The sequence below is a fragment of the Orycteropus afer genome, unplaced genomic scaffold (assembly GCF_000298275.1).
Source record: "Orycteropus afer afer isolate SDZICR_OR568_19922 unplaced genomic scaffold, OryAfe1.0 scaffold00203, whole genome shotgun sequence".
NCBI lineage: Eukaryota > Metazoa > Chordata > Mammalia > Tubulidentata > Orycteropodidae > Orycteropus > Orycteropus afer.
In genome coordinates, this window is record NW_006921790.1 from 2729820 (window position 1) to 2751441 (window position 21622).

Below are 21622 nucleotides of genomic sequence, written 5' to 3' on the forward strand. Positions count from 1 at the left end.
ATTTGAAAATTTATATTACTTTAGCTACTTATCTAAACAAGTAAGAAATATTTAGAAATGTATAATTAACTTTCCATAACTTTCTAAATGCAAGAAAACATAATGAATAGAAATGTCTAAGAGTGTTGTCTAAAAATGTCTAAGAACAATGTTATATCCCTGTACACTTTGGAAGGAAAATAAGCAAAAGCTAATGGTTATAAAAATGCCAAATCATACCACAAATAATTTAGTCAGAGAAAGAAAATAGAATCTCTGTCTCTCTTTTTCTCTACATTTATTTTGCAGAATCACTATATATATAACAGTACTATTTCTCAAAATGCAACCACATCCCATGAGAATGCTCTATTTTGCTCTAAACTGATTTCTTAAAGTGTCCTTTCTCCTCCATATCCTCCTGTTGTCCATCACCAGTTCCCTTAAGGTTCTAACTTCCAGTCCTGCAAAACTACTGGAGGTCCCACAATAGTACAGTTATCAGCATCTCTGTGTATTTGAAAAGGATATGCCCTCTGCCTAGAATGCCCCTTCTTATATTATTACTTGGTTGAATTCCTCAAGAGCCTCATGAAATATCATCATCTCCAAAAATGCTCCCTTCATCTTCATCTTCTGCCACCTCCTGAGTGGAGATGGCAGATGATGTCAGAGCTGAGAATTGACTACAGGATGGTGATAGGAGATGTGTCAGAGAAAAGCAAGGTCCAGATGATAAATGGAGAATTTGGAAAAGGTTGATTCCTAATTTATTCATATAGGCAATTGTATTTGCTATGTATAATAAAACATTACATAAAGATAATTAAGTCATTCTTCATAAGTTCTTTAAAAATTAAATTTTAGTAATTTTCTAATCCTACATCTGAAGGAAAAAAAAAATAGGGGAAAAAGTTTGGGTAAATTGTGGGCATGAGCAGAAGGTTGGGGGAGAGATTCTAAAGTAGTATTAATCATTTCCTTTTGATCCAAAAAAAAATAAAGGAAAAAGAAAACTTTGGGATTAGGTAGACCTATGCTTTGTACAACTTATTTTGTGAGTATTTTAGTGAAAAGCAGATTTTGCCTGTTCATGTGTTTTGATTACAATAGAAACCAAAGCTCGCTGGCTCTCTTTCTCTCTCTCTCTCATTTTTCTGTTTGAGACATAAAATTTCCAGTTAGAATTTCTTTCAAAAATTGTCTCATGACTCTTGTTAGTGTGTACTCTCTAAGACAATGATACAATTGATTTTTACAAATTATTTCAATATCACCTAACAGAATAAATAAATAACAAATAAAGTTTTGTTGCACCTCTTCAGTAATTCCAGTCCTTAAACCTATTCAGTGGTACATGTTGTTTTTAAATTAAGAACCAAAAACCTTGTAGTCTAAATAGCTTTGCATGACCTGGTTACTGACTTTCTCATGGAAATAAACCCTCAGCACTTTCCCTTTACATTTTGTGTTTCAATACACTGTGTTTTTATTTCATTTCCTCCAGCATTCCTTGCTTCCTTCCCCTTCACAGAATTTTCAATTTCTTCATCACAAACTTTTTAGACTAATTTCTTTCAACATTTGCCTATCATTTAAAACACAACTTCCACAGGAAAATCTTTCCTAACACTAGAGATCAGGCACTCTGTTATATATCCTCCTATTACCCTGTACTTTTGAGTTTATTGCACTTATGAAGTTTGCAATTATATGTTTCTGTGATTCATTATTTTCCACTCCCTGTACCAATAAGGGGAAACTGCATGATTTAAAGCCAGTAAGGGTGTGTGTCAGAGTTGCATCCTTTTACCATGCTTATTCAATCTGTATGCTAAGCAAATAATCTGAGAAACTATATGAAGAAGACTATATGAAGACGATATATAGAAGACTATATGAAGAAGAACATGATATCAGGGTTGGAGGAAGACTCATTAACTGCAATATGCAGATGATACAACCTTACTTGCTGAACGTGAAGAGGATTTGAAGCACTTACTGATGAAAATCAAACACTGCAGCATTCAGTATGGATTACACCTCAACCTAAAGAAAACAAAAATCCTCACAACTGAACCAGTAAGCAACATCACAATAAATGTGAAAAAGATCCAACTTGTCAGGGATTTCATTTTACTTGGATCCACAATCAACAACCATGGAAGCAGCAGTCAAGAAATGAGATGTATTGAACTGGGCAAATCTACTGTGAAAGACCTCTAAAGTGTTAAGGAGCAAGGTGTGCTTAACCCAAACCATAGTATTTTCAGTTGCTTCTTATTTACCTGAAAACTGGACAATGAATAAGGAAGACCAAAGAAGAGTTGATGCCTTTGAATTGTGGTGTTGGTTGTGAACTGAAAATACCATGGACTTCTAGAAGCACAAACAAATCTGTCCTGGAAGATGTGCAGCCAGAATGTTCCTTAGAAGTGAGAATGGCCAGACTTCATGTCATATACTTTGGCCATGTCATCTGAAGGGACCAGTGCCCAGAGAAAGATATCATTCTTGGTAAAGTAGAGGGTCATCAGTGAAAAAAGGGAAGATCCTCAACAAGATGAATTTACACAGGGGCTACAATGATGGGCTCAAGCCCAGCAGGGATTGTGAGGCTGGTGCAGGACCGGGCATTGTTTCATTCTGTTGCACATAGGGTCAGTATGAGTTGGACTCTATGGCACCTCACAATAACAATATACCAGCATTTATCCTCTGCAATTTCAAGCACTTAGCCTGTTTTATTCACTAGTTTATTCATTGTGACTAACAAAATGCCTGCAATGTCTGTGTTCAATAAATAATTGCTAAGCATGTGGGAAAACCAAGACTTTGTTTTAGGGAATTGAAAAATTAGAAAACATTGAGTTTGGGAACATCTGTGTACACAGTCCTACTTAGAATGAGTGATCAGGTATGGGTGATGCACCAGAAGATATAAGAGACACTAACCTAGAAGATTAGAGACAGGTGCTTGAGGAGAGAGGAAATATTCTGGGAATGAACATGACCATTTCAATTTGTGCATGCCACCTACCATTTCTGTAGATACTTCTCCAGTTTCTCAAAGATAAGAAGTAATAGCCAGAAAGAAAGAAAAAGGCTTCATTAAAATGAGTATCTCCTATAAGAAGGACCCCAAAGCCAATACTCATTGTCATTGAGTAGATTCTGACTCATGGTTATTCCACTCCAAAGGGTTTTCTTTGGTGTAATTTTTACATAAGCAGATTGTCAGGTTTTTCTTCCATGGTCCTGCTTTAGGTTAGTAGTCAAGCACAAACCATTTGTGTCCCTCAGGGAACTCCCTATAAGAAGGAGGGTCCATTTAAAACCAAGAAAATATGTTATTCATCTACTTAGAAAATTTATTAATGTCTATATGGCCAGATAAAAATCACTGGCATTATTAAGGATGGGAAGGGGATAATAAGTGTCATTTGGCTAGGCAGTTGTTATATCTTTAGTATAATGGTTAGAGAAGGCCTCACTGAGCAACTGTAATTTTAGCAAAACCTGAAGCATGTAAATGTACAAAATGTGTGGATATTGGAGGAAGAGTATGTTAGGCAGAGAGCTCAACAAATGCAAAGGCCCTATTGCAGGAGTATGTATGGTGTGATGAAAGAACAACAAATAGGAAGAAGTTGGAAGGGTAAATGATACAATGGCATGTGACACAGAGGGGTCAAAGTGGTCAGGTTTTATCAGGCCTGAGAGACCATTTTTATACTGAAAGGCATAGGAAGCCATTGGAGGATTTTGAATAGAAGACTGATCTAAAATGTCATGTCCCAAAGGGTTAACTACCAGCTGTGGAGTGTAGACAAAGATGACAAAAGCAGAAGGTGAAAAACCGTTAGAAGGCTATTGAGGTCATCTAGGTGAGAGACGTTAGTGGCTAGAAGCAGGATGACAGAGGTACAATGAGTTTCTTGTGTTCAGTATATATTTGAAGTTAAGAGTATGTGGTGGCAGATTATATGTATGAAAATATGAAAAGGAGTAAAGAGTACTTCTAAACTTTCTAGCCTCTAGAATAAAAGGATGGACTGACCACTTGTTAACATTACTTTAAACCATGACAGGAATTTGCTTTCTGGAGAACAAGAATTTATATAAGACATAAGAAGTTTGAAGTGCTTCTTTGACATTCTGGTGGAAGTGTGAAATATGTTGTTGGAAATATAAATTTGGAAGACATGTATGACATTTTAGGAGTGATGAGCTCATAGAACATGCTTAAAACCATGAGACAACATTGAAAGTAGAAGTAAAACAGAGGAGAGATAAATATTGGGATTCTCTAGTGTTTAGAGATGAGGGAGATGAAAAGGAACCAGGAATATCCAGGAAACAGAAGGATAAACTGGTAAGAGTTGTGTTCTGAAAGACAAGTGAAAAAATTGACTCAAGGGTAAGGGAGTAGTTGACTGTATTGAAGGCCAGACAAATCATTTATGACATGGTACTGAAGGTTAGAAAATGGATAAGGCCAAATGAATATTGCTGATGGCCATGATAAAAGCACTTTTATTGTATGGTAAATACAAAAGCCACTATCTTTTGGATTAAGATTTATTGGAGCCAGCAAATATTGTATGGACCTACTTTTCAAGGAGTGTTGCTACAAAAGATAGCAGACAAAAGAAGTAACTAAGCAATAAACATATTATTTTTTCATGAAAGAAATTACAATTGCTAATATGTTCAAAGGAATTATTCACAAGGGAGTAAGAAATTGATGACTTAAAGAAGAAAGAATTGCTTGTGTTATTTCCTTGAGTGGAATATAGAGGAGAACATCTACAATACAAGAGAAAGAACTGCTCTTAGTAGAAGAGTTATATGAAATATTATATAGGCACAAATGTAGTAAGGTGGATATCAGTGGAGAAAAAGCTCTTAATTTTTTTTTTTTCCTGAAATGGTGAAAAATCTTATCAACTGAGCATGAGGATTAAAGCTGTTCTTGACAATTTGTGGAAGAGATGTTGGCAACTATTTCTGTTGAGGGTCAGACAATGAGTATTTTAGTCTTGTAGGCCAATCTTTCTCTGTTTCAATTACCAACTTTACGTTTGTAACATCTAAGATAGTAGCCATACACACCACATAAATAAAATAAGCCTCATTATTTTTCAGGAAAACATTATTTGAAAAAACAAACAGTGTGCTGGATTTGGAATGTAAACTGTAGTTTGCTAAACCCTGATCAAGAAGCACAGAAGGGTGACTGGACTTGGGTCTGAGTTGAACTTATTCAAGGCCCACTTGTGGATAGTATTTTGGAATCCTACCTAAGACTAGGCACTATGATTTAGTGTATTTTTCCAACTAAGTGCAAATGAGGATGTAGGAGAGGCAGCAGAACCAGCACTTGTACATATAGTTGGTATCAATTATTGTTTTCTCATAACTGCTCTGAATAACAGAGAAGTATATGCTATGCAGGAGCTCTGGTAGTGTAGTGCCTAAGGCACTTGACTGCTAACCAGAGAGCTGGTTGTTCAAACCCACCAGCCACTGCTCGGAAGGAAGGTTGGGGAATCTACTTCCATAGTGATACTGCCTTGGAAACCCAAGGAGGGGTTGCTATGAGTCAGGTCCAACTGGATGGCACATAACAGCAACAACAATATTTTATGTTGGGGTTCAAGTATGGCAATGATTGTGAGGATGGCATAAGACCAGGCAGGGTTTCATTCTGTTGCATGTAGGGTCACTTCAGTTGGAAATAGCTCAATGGCACGTAAAAGCAATGTATTTTCCATTAGTCAAATACTATGTCCCCTTTATACTATCTCTCTCTCTAATTCCAGGGGTCAGGTGTAACATATTGCAGTAATGCACAATATAATATGGAGTGAGACATAGTCTCTAGAAAACCTTCTTTGGAAATTCAGGATATAATATATATATTATCTGTACACAAAATATCTCCCTGGAAAGAAGGTTGAACAATCTACTTCTTTAGTGATACCACCTCGGAAACCCAAGGAGGGGTTGCTATGAATTGGGTCCAACTCGAAGGCATATAACAAAAACAACATATATATTTGTTATACACACACACACAACACACACACATACACTGCCACAGACATTAAATATTCAATTGAAAAATAACCCTTCATAAACCAAGCCCTTTGTTCAATATGTAAAGCAATAAGCTAGCCATCAAATGAGATTCTTTAGTCAGAGTGTAGTCCTCAGACCAGCAGCAACGATGTCCTCTGGGACTTCATTGGAAACGCACACTCCCAGGCAGGCTCTTTCTTGAGCTACTCATTCAGGATCTACACTGTAACCAGATTTCAGGTGATGTGCAGCCCTGAATCTTTGAGAAGCACTGTGCTGCATCATTTCCTATGCATTTCTGAGGGCTGGTAGAACTTGAAGAGACAGAAAAGACAATTACTATGAAAACATTATCATTGGGTTTCATTTAATAATTTTTGTGAAAGTCATTATGGTTCTCTGAATAACTTGGTCATGCTGGCTAATAATTTCAGTTCTGGCCTCTAAATGTCATTCAGAAGATTGGCTAAGAAAATAAAAATGAAGAATATTAAATTATAAGGACTTGTTCCATTCATTGCTTTTCTCTCAACTCTAAGAGCTTTATTTTTAGATGAATAATTGCATCCTTTGTACTGAGAACAAATTAATAACCACTTGTATTTAACAATTCCAATTTCACTATTGGAAAGGCTCATGTACCCAGTCAGAGTAGAATATCATAGTGACGATTAGTAAAACAGTAGCTGACCTTGTGGAAAAAAAAAAATCTGTATTCCATAGGCAGCTGTTGTTAAATGAGGACATTTGGGTTACAAGGCAAATATTAAATTAGATGATCTTGCAGAAGCCATAAACATGTTATTCCAGAGCACTACAAGAAAGATAATAGAAGTAATAACAAATAGGCTTTGAAATCACATTGTAATTAGTCAAACAAAGTATTTTTTTACACAGAAATCCTGACACAGCACCAGCTATAGGGCCATGAAGCTAATTAAACATATAGATATGAGCCAGTCTATTTGGAAATAAAAATGTGCCACTTAATAAGCAGGGTTATTCATAATAATGACTTCAGTAAATCATTATAACAAGAAAAATATTAAATTGAGAATATTTTCTATTGGACTTTATTATTATATGACTTTATCTCTGAATACCACAACAAATTTCATATTACAGATTTTTTTCAATAATATGAATATCTATAAATTCAAACAAGCACTGACAACTATACTTGATTCAATATTTCAAAGTGGGTGGAATCAGGTAGGTGAAGCAGGAACCCCCAAAAAGCACATTATGTAGCTAAAACTATTATTTATTTACTGCTTTTTCAGTACTGACTTCATTCAATTGATTGTTATTGTGTTATGTATGCTGATAACTTTATACTTTTCTTCTCTGTTCCATTAAGATGAAATGGAATAAATTTCATAAATGAATTAAGTGAGTTAAAAACAAAAAAAAGTTTACTTTGGTCTCTTGGGTGTTTCATGCTATTCTTACCAATCCACTCATAAAAAGAATAAGTCCTAAAGTCAGTCATGGGCAAGATATTCAGTGGTCAATTGGCAAACAAGGAAACATTTGTTCTAAGGGGAAACCTAGTAACCCTGCTTCTTTAGTAATGAATGTAAAGCCTTTATTTATGGGCTTTCCTTCTCCTGGCATTACCTCTATGGTTGGACGTTAGTGGATGTTCAAAATTGAATGCAGCCAAGAAGTGTTTTAAGTTTGTGGGGTAGAGTGAACATGATGGAAAAGCCCCAGAAGCCTAAAGGTAAGTAAATATAGCTTACAGTGAAATTAGAAGAGTGTAGACCCAGCGTGAACTGAAAATACTCAGAAGAAACTGACAAAGCAGCCTTGTGCAAATGACATGCATGAATAAAAAGAAAAGAAAAGCTATTTGTATGAAAAAGTCCTAGTTAGAATTTAGGAAATCTTGGAAACAACCTAATACAAAATGTGGTAGGAAATAGTGATTGCAGAAAATTTGCTTTGCAATCTTTAAACTAAGTCAATGGCATCATTTAATATCAAATATTCTGTTAGCAAAAAACACTCAATAAGTGAGATGTGGCAATCTATTTATGTGAAGGTTTACATCCTTAGTCACCCTTTGGAGGCAGTTCTACTCTGTCCTGAGCATTGCTATGAATTGGAATGGAAAGGATGGCAGTGGGTATAGGACTACTGATAAGTTGTTGTTGTTAGGTGCCATTGAGTCATCTCCAACTCATAGTAACCCTATGTACAGCCGAACAAAACACTGGATGGTCCTGTGCCAGCCTCATGACTCTTGCTATACCTGAGCCCATCGTTTCAGCAATTATGTCAACCCATCTAGTTGAGGGCCTTCTCCTTTCTTGACCCTTTACTTTACCATCCATGATATCCTTCCCAAGGGAATGGTTCCTCCTGACAACATGACCAAAGTAGGTGAGATGAAGTCTGGTCATGCTCATTTCCAAGAAGCATTCTGGCTGCACTTCTTCCAGGACAGAATTGTTAGTCCTCTTAGCAGTCCACAGTACTCTTAGCATTTTTCTCCAACACCACAACTCAAAAGTTTCAGCTCTTCTTCTGTCTTCCTTTTTCATTGTCTAGCATAAGAGGAGATTGAAAATGCCATGGATTGGATTAGGCAAACCTTAAACTTCAAGGAGACATCTTACCTCTTCATCACCTGAAAGAGGTCTTTTGCAGCAGATTTGCAATAGGTCATCTTATGTCTTGACTGCTGCTTCCATTGGTGTTGATTGTAAAACAAAGTAATATGAAGTCTTTGACAACTTCAATCTTTTTTCCATCCATCATGAAGCTGTTTGTTGGACCGGTTGTGAGGATTTGTGTTTTCTTTATATTGAGGTGTAATCTATACTGCAGACTGTAGCCTTTAATCTTCATCAGTAAGTGCCTCAAGTCATCCTCACTTTCAGCAAGCAAAGTGTCATCTGCATATAACAGGTTGTTAATGAGTCTTCCTCCAATCCTGATGCCACATTCTCCTTCATATAATCCAGCTTCATGGATTATTTCCTCAGCATACATTGAATAAGTATGGTGAAAGGATACAACCCTGACACAGCCCCTTCCTGATTTTCAATCAAGTTCACCTTGTTCTGTTCAAATAACAGCCTCCTGATCTATGCACAGGTTGCTCATGAGTACAATTAAGTGTTCTACAGTTCCCATTCTTCTCAGTGTTATCCATAATTTGCTATGATGCACACATCATGATCCATGCAAATGAATGCTTTTGCATAGTCAATAAAACATAAGTACCTTCCTGGGGAGGTAGGTGGGCAGGCAGGGGATGTGGCTCAGGCCTTTCTGGGGCAGCTTTATCCAAGGCCAGGTCCCCAGGGCAGGTAGCCAGGCAGGAGGGTAGGTGGGGAAGTGAGTAGAGCTGTTAGAAATAACTAAGGAAGATGAACTTGTCTATCAGTTTGTCCTCTTGTGGTGACTTGTGTGTTGCTGTGAGGCTGGAGGCTATGCCACCAATGTTGCAAAATGCCATCATGTTTACCCATAGTGTACAGGTTTCAGCACAGCTTGCAGACTAAGACAGATGCAGAAGAAGGAAGTGGCTATCCACTTCTCAAATAACTGGCCAGTGAAAACCTTATGAATAACAGTGAAACACAGTCTGATATATTACTGGAAAACTTTACGAATAGACCTGAAACATTGTCCAATATGGTGCCAGAAGATGAGCCCATCAGGTCAGAAGGCACTCAAAATATGACTATTGAAGAGATGATTCCTCAGAGTAAAGATGACCTTAATGCTATGGATGGAGTAAAGCTTTTGTGACCTCCTTTGGATGATGTGACACTCGAAATGAGTAGAAACAGCTACAAACATCCATTAACAATTGGAACATGGAATATATGATGTATGAATCTAGGAAAACAGAAAGCTGTCAAAAATGAAATTGAACACATGAAGATCAATATCCTAGGCATTAGTAAGCTGAAGTGGACTGGTTTTGGTCTTTTTGAATCAGACAACCATATAAACTACTATGCAAGGAATGAAAAATTGAAGAGGAATGGTGTGGCATTTGTTGTCACAAAGACTGTTTCAGTTCTGTCACTGAAAAGATACTATCCATATGCTTGCAAAGAAGACCAGTTAATACTACTATTATTCAAATCTATGCACCCACCACCAAAGCCAAAGATGAAGAAATTGAAGATTTCCACCAACTTCTGCAGTCTGAAATTGACCAAGCATGCAATTAAGATGTGTTGATTATCACTGATGAATGGAATGTAAAAGTTGTAAACAAAGAAGGGTCACTGGTAGTGGGAAAATATGGCGTTGGTGGTAGAAATAATGCTGGAGATTATATGATGGAATTTTACAAGACCAATGACATTTTCATTGAAAATACCTTTTTTACAGCAACATAAACAATGGCTATATAAGTGGGCTATGCTTGATGGAATACACAGGATTCAGACTGACTACATCTTTGGAAAGAGGCAATGGAGAAGTTCAATATCTTCAGCTAAAACCAGGCCAGGAGTTGATTGTGGAACAGGCCATGAACTGCTCAGGTGAAAGTTCAACCTGAAGTTGAAGACAATTAGAACAATTCCACCAGAGCCAAAATAGGATCTTGATATTATCTCTCCTGAATTTAGATACCATCTAAAGAATAGATTTGATGCATTGAACACCAATGACCAAAAATCAGAGGAATTGTGAGATGACATCAAGAACGTCATCCATGAAGAAAGCAAGAGGTCATTAAAAAAGACAAGAAAGGAAGAGTAACCAAAATTGATATCAGAAGAGACTCCAGAACTTGCCCTTGAATAAAACAAATGGAAGAACCTACAAGATAAAAGAGCTGAACAGAAGATTTCAAAGTGCAGCTTGAGAAAACAAAGTCAACTATTATAATGAAATGTGCAAAGGCCTAGAGTTAGAAAACTAAAAGAGAAGAATATGTTTAGCATTTCTCAAGCTGAAAGAACTGAAGAAAAAATTAAAGCCTCATCTTGCAATATTGAAAGATTCTATGGGCAAATGATTGAATAATGCAGGAAACATCAAGAGAAGATGGCAGGAATACATAGTCAGTGTACCAAAAAGACCTGGTTAATGTTCATCCATTTCAAGAGGTGGCATTTGATCAAGAACCAATGGTACTGAAGAAACACGTCAAGGCTGCACTGAAAGAATTAGCAAGAACAAGGCACCAAGAATTGACAGAATACCCATTGAGTTGTTTGAACAAACAGGTGCTAGGCTGGAGGTACTCACTTGACTATACCAAAAGATTTGGTTAAAACAACTACCCGGCCAACTGACTAGAAGAGATCCATATTTGTACCCATTCCAAAGAAGGGTGATCCCACAGAATGTGGAAATTTTTGAACAATATCATTAATATCACATGTAAGTAAAATCTTGCTGAAGACAATTCAAAGATAGTTGCAGCAGTATATTGATAGAGAGCTTCCAGAAATGCAGGCTGAATTCAGAAGAGGACGTGGAACAAGGGATATCATTGCTGATGTCAGGTGGGTCTTAGCTGAAAGCAAAGAATATCAGAAAGATGTTTACTTATATTTTTGCCTGAGGGTCCCAGCCTGGGATATTTATTGATAAATTGCTGCATACATGTATCTGGAAAAGCAAAGACTCAGCTATAGTGAAGAATAATCTGACCTATGACAGACATGCTCTGGTAGCATAGTGGCTAAAGCACTTGACTGCTAACCAGAAGGCTGGCAGTTCAAACCCACCAGCCACTCCTCGGAAGGAAGGTTGGGCAATCCTACTTCCGTAGTGATACTGCCTCGGAAACCCAAGGAGGGGTCGCTATGAGTCGGGGCCGACTCGACGGCACATAACAACAACAACAACAACAACATGACAGACATGACACTGCAAATTGCTGAGGAATAGAACAACATTTGATAAAAGGAGCAGAAACATTAGCCCAAAATATTATTGGGATTTGTTGTTGTTTTTGTTATGTGCCATCGAGTCAGCCCCGACTCATAGCGACCCCTCCTTGGGTTTCCGAGGCAGTATCACTGCGGAAGTAGATTGCCCCATCTTCTTTCTGAGGAGTGGCTGGTGGGTTTGAACCACCAGCCTTCTGGTTATCAGTCAAGTGCCTTAGCCACTACACTACCAGAGAGCCCATTATTGGGATAATATTTTAAATTCCAATATACTAAATTATATATGAAAACAACAGAATTTTAAAGTGGTGAAGAAAAAAAAAAAGTAAAAAACACAGATGAGACTCTTTAAAAATTTTGAGTAGTGCATTAAGTAGCATGTAAGGGATATACCATGTTAACAATCAGTCCCAAAATCTCAGTGCTTAACCCATCAATTGCTTATTTCTTACATAGTATCTGATACTGATCTTGGTGACTCTCCAAGAGACAATGCAGCAATCTAAACTAGAGAGACTCTTTCATTCTGAAATATGCCATATATCCTCCTAAACTGATGCAGCAGGAATTTAGAGAGTGGACTCAGACCAGCAATCAAGTGTTTCAGAGCATCAGTGACAAATAATTATCTTGACTCATGGTCCAGTAGATGGACCAAGATGGTAAGAATAAGTCTTCCATATGTTCAAGAAACAAATAGACACACACATTGTATATAGTTGAGAAAAAGAAGTCTCTTGTACTTTTAAAGAAGAATTTCAATAAGATAAAAAATCATGCAAATCAATTCTGGGAAGGATTTTGGACTGATTTTTACTGCATTGTTTTACCTCTGCCCTATTGATTCAACAGAATTCTGTATACAATATAGATATTAAAACTTTGTTTGTCAGCCATATATTTTCTTCCAGATTGTGGCTTGACTTTTCTCTATATGTATATTTCAATTAATGTAGCTGGCTTCATCAAACTCTTTCCTTAATATATTTTGTTTTTCTGTTATTTTCTTATTTAAGAAATTTTTCCTGAAATGTGCTAGTCAGAAAATATACTTGACAAGGATGTGGACAACGAAGATTAAGAATGTAATTGAAACAATTATCTTAGAAACTAATTTGACTCTTTTGGGCCTTAGATTCCTTTGTATTCAGTCAGCGAATGCTGATTGCTACATGGGAGGTGTTCTTGGCCCAGAACTAAAAGTGGGGCACACAATTTCCTAGAAATTAATCATATGAACACACCTAAAAGTACAGATTTAGTTTAATCATCATGCAAGTTCACTTTCCAGAGAAATTTTAATTCTAGAATAAGTAGATCGCATTTTGTGGATTGCTAGCCTTTCAATCAACTCAAATCTTTTGCTTCTAGATAAATGTTACTATTGAACTAGCTAGTTCATGTGGAGATATTTATAAAAAGTACTGTTTATAATATAAAAAATCTGTAATAACAAATGCAAATACACACACACACACACACACATTTATATATTTGATACATTCTATAATGAAACACTACCGTAGAGCAGATCCATGGAAGAATCAGTTTATCAAAGAATACAAATTCTTTTTTTTTTTTTCCATTTTTAAAAAACTTGAAATCAGGAAAACTAAACCTATGTATTATTTAGAGAAAAAAGTATAAAGAAAAGCAAATAAATCAATAAATAAGACAAAATTCAAAATACTGGTTACCTTTGTGGTAAGGAAAGGGGTTACCCATAAGAATGTAGCCCATGTTGGTTTATCTATTACTGATTTTTACTGTCCTCTTCCTGGATCTGTGGATAACCACATAAATATCCAACTCACTATTATTTTTTAACTCTGTATTTTCATTATATCTTCCTTCGGTACCACTTTCACAATAAAACTTATCATATCGCTAAGGGGTAACTATTAAGAAAAGTGTTAGTTCCTCAGTTAAAATGTCATTTTTTTTTTAAGGCTATCATATTCTATCTTTTCTTGCTTAAAAGAGAGTGCATTATTTTTCCCCATTTCAACCATAGCAATTTAAAAAATAAATAAATAAAATAATTAGAAGCTGCCAAGGGAAATAATGCAGGGTTGATTTGCCTAGGAGACCCTTAGTAGTGCAAAATGATGAATGCATTTGGTTGTTAACTGAAAGGTTGGCAGTTCAAGTCCACCCAGAGACATCTCGGAAAAAAAAGGCTTAGCAATCTGCTTCTGAAAAATTAGCCATTATATACCCTATATACAGGAGCTTCACATTCAAACATACAAGTTTGCCAAGATTCAGAATCAATTCCACAGCCACTGATACGTGGCTTTGGCTATAAGCAAAGGACCCCCAGCAACTGCCTCCAGGCTTTGTGTATTCGTTAGCATCCCAGGCTCTGGGACAACTACACTGGCTAACAAAAAATGCATAAATTCTAATCTAATCTTCCATTCTTATCTATCTTAAAATGATTTGAAAAACTTTTCTCTAAGAAAACTCATCTCATAGCTGAATATACATAAAGTTGATGGTTCCTTATATAAGGATGAGCAAGCAAAGTGCAGACATATGAAAAACAGTGCTACAAATAACAACTATGATGACTTTATGAAGTAGTTTCTTAAGCTTTTGAACCCAATATGAACCTGGAGCAGGTAGTCTGAGGATATTTGAGATATAAAAATAAAAATCAATAATTAATAATGATAATTCTTCCTAAATTAATCCTTAATATAATATGATTATAAGTAAATTCTTAACAATAATATACTAGCTAGGATCTCTATAGTTTATTACAACAAAATCCAAAAAAGGTTCATTTATTGTTAGGGTACAAGTTGTTATCCTAGGTCCATCCTTTTCCCCAAAATGTATGCAGGTGGTTCTCAGAAATGAGTCATCATAAAACTAGAAAGTTCTCCCTCATAATGCTCTTTTTGTCTTTGATGCTGTCCTAGAAAATGTCCATGAATTATGTCTGTGTTTGGATTCCATTTGATCAAGGAAAGAGTCTGACAAAAGCACTTACTAACAATCCAAATATATTAGGGGAAGACTTGCTCAGCTCTCTTCAGGCCCTGTTTCTGGACTAATCAGTAATGCCTAGAAAAGTAGGCTCAATAATGAGAACTAAGTATCTAAACTCTGACTATGAGATGCAGTGGGTCATAGATAAGGTGTAATTTTCAGGAACATGATATCTGGACAAAAGATAAAAGAGCAAATGTCCTTTTTTTTTTAACAGTTCTATTGAGATATAATTTGCCTATCATGCAATTCACCCCCTTAAAGTGTACAATCCAATGGTTTTTAGAATCTTCACAGATATATGCCACTATGGCATGACCCCAGTCAGTTATAGAACATTTTAATCACTTTTATCTCAAACCAAAAAAAAAAAAACAAACTCATAGTCATCAAGTTGATTCTGACTCACAGTGACTCCTAATGTGGTTCCAAGGCTGTAAATTGTTAGCTGTCACTCCCTTAATTCTACATCCACCCCCTAAATACCTCCTAAAAATGTAAACTACCCTTAACTGACTTTATGTCTTCATTTATATCCCTGTTTTGGACTTTAATATGAATAAGCCAAAAAGTAAACTTGGTGCTGTCGGGTCGATTCCAACTCATAGGGACCCCCATTAGGTTTACAAGGCTGTAAATCTTTACCGAAGCAGATTGCCCCATCTTCATTCCAGAGAACAACTGATGGGTTTGAACTGCTAATCTTCTAGTTAGCAGCCAAATCCCTTAACCATTATGCCGCCAGATCTCCTTTGAATGTGAATAGAATCATATAATTTGTGCTCTTTTGTGAATATTTTTTTTCAGTTAGCATAATGGATTCAAGGGCCATCTATGCTACAAGAAATATCAATACTTCACTCCTTTTTATGGCCAAATAATATTCTATTTATGAATATACTATATATATTTGTTTTTATCCATTTGTCTATTTACGGTCATTTGGGTTGTTCCTACCTTTTTGCTATTGTGAATAATACTGCTACAAACATTTCGGTGTCACAATTAGATGGGAAAAAAGTTTACCTACCACAAATAACATATATTCAACATGTTTTTTAAAAAGCAGTGCCACGAAATGGGGTGTTTGGCCAAAACATATGTAGGAATTTTTTTTTTCCTATAGCTGTGGAAAGGAGGCTTAGTAGCATAGTGGTTAATTGCTCAGCTCCTAACTGAAAGGTGAGCAGTTAGAACCCATTTTCCCTGTGGGAGAAAGATGTAGCACGCTACTCCAATGGAGATTTACAACTTGGAAATTCTATGAGCAGTACTGCTCTGCTCCATAGGGTCCCCATGACTTGAAACCAATGAATCAACTCAACAGTACCAGGTTTGGTTTTGGATGTTGTTGCTGTTGTTAGGTGTCATTGAGTTGTCTCCAGACTCATAGCAAACCTATACCCAGTAGAACAAAACACCATTCAGTCCCGTGCCAGCTCCACGATCCTTGATATACTTGGGTCCATCGTCTTAGCTACTGTGTCAATCTATCTCGTTGAGGGCTTTCCCCTCCTCTGTTGATCCTCTACTTTACCAAGCATGACATCCTTCTCCAGGGAAGAGTCCCTTCTGACAACATGACCAAAGTAGGTAAGAGAAAGTCTGGCCACTCTCGCTTCCAAGGAGCATTCTGGCTGCACTTCCCCCAGGACAGATCTGTTAGTTCTTCTAGCGAGTCCATGGTACTTTCAGCATTCTTCCCCAACACCACATCTCAAAAGCTCTGACTCTTCCTTATTCATTGTTTAGCTCTCACATGCAAATGAGGTGATTGAAAATAACATGGCTTGTGTTAGGTGCACCTTATTCCTCAAGGAGATATCTTTGCTCTTCAGCACTTGAAACAGGTCCCTTGCAGCTGACTACCTCAGTGCTATATGTCATCTGATGTCCTGACAGCTGCATCCATTGGCATCAATTGTACAACCAAGCAATGTGAAGTCTTTGACAGCTTCAGTCTTTTCTCCATTTATTGTGATGTTGTCTATTGGTTTAGTTGTGAGGATTTTTGTTTTCTTTATACTGAGATTTAATCCATACTGCAGACTGCATTCTTCAACCTTCACTAGTAAGTGCTTCAAGTCATCCTCACTTTCAGCAAGGAAAATTGTGTTTTCAGCATATCACAGGTTGTTAATGATTCTTCCCCCAATTTTGATGCCACATTCTTCTTCATATAGTCCAGTTTCTTGAATTATTTGCTCAGCCTATAGATTGAATAATTATGGGGGAAGGACACAACCCTGATGCACTCCCTTTTTGTTATTAAACCATGCATTGCCCCCTTGTTCTTTTCAAATGACAGCCTCCTCATCTATGTACAGTTTCCTCATGAGTACAATTAAGTGTTCAGGAATTCCCATTCTTCTCAATGTTGTACACAGTTTTTTATGATCCACACAATCAAATGCTTTTTCATAGTCAATAAAACACAGGTAAATTGTGTTTACCCAGCAAACATTCTTTGCTTTGAGCCAAGATCCATTTGACATTAGCAATAATATCCCTTGTTTCATGTCCTCTTCTGAATCCAGCTTGCACTTCTGGAAGTTCTCTGTCAATACACTGCTGCAATCATTTTTGAATTATCTTCAGTAAGGTATCACTTGAGTGTAAATATCATAATTAATATTATTAATAATATTGTTAGATAATTTCCACATTCTGTGGGATCACCTTTCTTTGGAATGGTTACAAATATGGATCTCTTCCAGTCAGTTGGCCAGGTAGCTGTCTTCCAAATCTCTTGGCATAGCTGAGTGAGTGCCTTCAGAGAAACATCTCAATGGATATTCCGTCAATTTCTGGAGCCTTGTTCTTTGGCAATTCCTTTAGTGCAGCTTCAACTTCTTCAGTACCATTGGTTCTTGATCATATGCCACCCCCTGAAATGGATGCAGATCAACGAGTTCTTTTTATTACAGTGACTCTATGTATTCCTTCCATCTTCTTGGGAGCTCTGGTAGCGTAGTGTCTAAGGCACTTGACTGCTAACCGGAAGCCTGGCAGTTCAAACCCACCAGCCACTCCTCGGAAGGAAGGTTGGGCAATCTACTTCCGTAGTGATACCACTTTAGAAACCCAAGGAGGGGTCGCTATGAGTCAGAGGTGACTTGAGGGCACATAACAACAGTAACTATTACTGTGGATTCATCTATTTGTCTTTTCAATTCTGTTGAAATCTGATTTATGTATTTTGGGGCTGTTTGATTGGATGCATAGATATTTATTATGGCTGTGTTGTCTTGTTCAATTAATCCTTTATTATATAATGTCTTTCCTTATCTCTTATGGTCATTTTTGTCTTAAAGTCTATTTTATCAGAAATTAATATTGTGACTCCTGTCCTTTTTGGTTTGCCATTTGCTTGATACATCTTTTTCAAAACTTTGATTTTTTTTTCTATTTTTGTTTTTGTGTCTAAGGCGAGTCTCTTGTAGACAATATATTGATAACTGATGCTTTCTAATCCAGTCTGCAACTCTCCATCTCTTGAGTGGTTCATTGAATCCATTGACATTTGGTGTAATTATCAACAACTATGAATTTATTGATGTCATTTGGTTATGTGTGTTTTAGTGGTGTTGCTGATTTATTTGTCCCATTTAATTTTCTGTGCTGAGTTCATTTAGTTTACGAATCGTGCTATCATTTCCTTCATTGCTGTTGTTTTAGTATTTGCTAAATATTAGTACTTGTCCTCTTTTTTATTGTGGTGTGAAGGTTTATTATTTTTCTTTGAAGTTACCTTGTGATTTATTATTTTCTGCACAAGTTTAAAACTGTCCATTCTATCTGACAATTGTCTTGACTTGGCAATGTTTAGAAGTTCTGTAACTACACTATTTTTCTCCTCTTTTTGGTTTGTAGTTGCCCTCATTTACCAATTGATGTCTCTGGTGTCCTGTTTATAATCTTGTAACCTTATTTTACTTTGGATACTTCTATAACTTAGTTGTCATCATGTGTGTTAATCATTGGTTATTGTTTGCTGTTGTTGGTTCTCTGTCCAAACAACTCCCTTTAAGATCTTTTATAGGGTTGATCTGGTCTTAATGAATTCCCTTAATTTCTGCTTATCTGGAAATATCCTAATTTCACCATCATATTTGAGGGACAATTTTTCTGGATACATAATTCTTGGGTTTTTTTTTTTTTTTCTCTTTTTTTCTTTCAGTGTTTTATATATATCATCCCATTGCCTTCTCACTTGCATGGTTTCTGCCAAGAAATCAAAGCTTAGTCTTATTGGTTGCCTTTTGTAGGTAATTTTTTACTTCTTTCATGCTGCTTTAGTATTCTTTCTTTATCTTTGACTTTGGTGAGTTTGATGATGATATATCTCAGTGATTTTCTTTTGGAACCTATCTTGTTTGGGATTCATTGAACTACTTGAGTAGATCTATTCTTGTCTTTCATCATATTAGGGAAATTTTCTTTTGACAAATCTTTGACAATTTTCTCTGTGGTTTTACCTGTCTCTTCTTGTTCTGGAATTCTGATTATATACAGGTTATTCCTCTTCATGGCATCCCACGTGAATCTTAGGCTTTTCTCATTTTGCTTTGATCTTTTGTCTGATTGAGCCCTTAACAAAGTAGTATCGATGTATTTGTCTTCTATCCCATTAATTCTGTCTTCCATTGATTCAATTCTACTCCTTTGTCCACTCAATGTATTATCTGTTTCTGAAATCTTAGTATTAATCTTCTGGATTTCTATTTGCTATTTTTGTATTCTTTCTTCTTATTATTATTTTTTTTTTTTATTTTGTCCATTTTTTCTTGTATTGTTTTCCTAAATCACTCCAGAGTTTTTTAGTGTTTTCCTTAATCTTGTCTCTGTTTTCCTTGATTTTCTCTATGTTTTCCTTGATATGTCTCTCACTTTGTTTTAGGTACCCAAATATAATCCTTAAGAATTCCTTATCAGGGAGTTCTGGGTATGTATCCTTGTCTCTTGTTTCTACTACTTTATATTGCTTTTGTGTGTGAACTATGATGATCTATTGTTTCTAAGACATTTTGGTGTTGTATGTTTGTGTGATTCATTCAAGATTTATTTTTTTTTCTTTATTTTGTTTTCATATATTTGTGTAAGCAAGGTACTGTGCTATTATATTCACTAATTGTTACCACTTAGGCACTCACCATCTATTTTCTGGTGGGTATAATAGAAAATGAGGGTGTTAGGTAGATCTCTGTTAGCTGTTCATAAAGAGCAGTTGAGAGTGAGTTTATCTGGTATTAGCTGATTTCTATCATTGGTCAGTTGGTGCAAAAACAAGTGATGGCCCTCACTCAGTGGGTGGGGCTGGAGGAAGTGCAGATACGGTTGGGTTGTATTGGAAAAGTTTCTGTCTCCCACTCAATTAGACAAAAGAATAAAAAATTTAAAAAAACCAACAAAGAAACAAAAACTAGGGAACAAAATACTCAAACCACATAAACAAATATGAACAATTTGGGGAAAAAAAAGCACAATAAATAAGAAAAAATTTCAAAATGTATTAAAAAGGATAAAAGAAATATAATCAGGAAGAGAAGGGAAAAAAACCCCACAGTATCTGGGGAGTGAGGAATGAGAGAAAAGAGCAAGAGTAAAAGAATAGTAAAGAAATAATGGGAAAACTGCAAAAGGAAAGTCAAAGGAGGGAAGGACCAAAAGGAAGACAAAAACAGGAAATCAGGAAAAAGGAAAAGAAAAAAAAAGGAAGAAAGTATGAAGATAAAAAGAATAATTTAAGGAGATTGATTCCAAGCTGTTGGAATAGGCAGAAAGTCTGCACAGACACTCTTCAACAAAGAAAAGGGAAACCAATTAACGCAGACACAGAAGATAATCCTGGACCCCTGAGCCTTGAAGGGAAGGATATAGAAGTGGACTAAACCCCAGCTAGCAGAAGAATTTTCAGGAAAATACCAAAAAAAGAGACATACGGACCTGAGGTCCGGCAGCTATCCTAAGCGAACCTAACAGCACAGATGGCTTGGAGATTCCTAAGTGGAGGTAGGACCTAAGAATTAACCTAAAAATCACCCGGCTAGCCAGGGACTTCACAGAGGACTGCTCTGGTGGCTGTGGAGTAGAAGGGGAAACAGCGGTGAAGAAGAGGACAAGCTGAGCTCTGGAGTTTGCAGGTTGGGAGGGTGCCACATTTTGAATGTTTACAAGCAGCTTGACCATTTTGGACATTTAAAGAGAGGCACTCTACCAGATTCCAGGGGCTTAAGAAGAGGTTCTGCTTTCCAGAAACCCCAAGGACACTCCGGATCTGCACTACTGAAAAAGTAAGACATTCCTCTTGCTACTCTTATACCTCACACCCACTTGGTGAATGGAGGTGTGGCCACCCCTGACTCCCACCCACCTTCTGGGCCCACAGGAACTCCATCCCAGTCCGTGTGCTCAGACGGAGCCAGGGTTCACTGCGTTGTCCTCCGCCGACCTGTTTATTTTATTTTTTTCTCACTTTTTTCTTTTTTGGGTTACTGTTCCTGTGTGATTACATGGTGTATTTTTTGTCCATGTGCTTTTAGTTTTTTGATGGTTATTCAATTGCAATATTTTTCTAACTGAGTGTGAGACAGCAACAGTCTCCCTAAGATACAACTACACCAACACCTCCTGCAACTTCACTTACTGAGCAAGAGCCACCGCCTCCTTCTCCACTAATGGGCCAA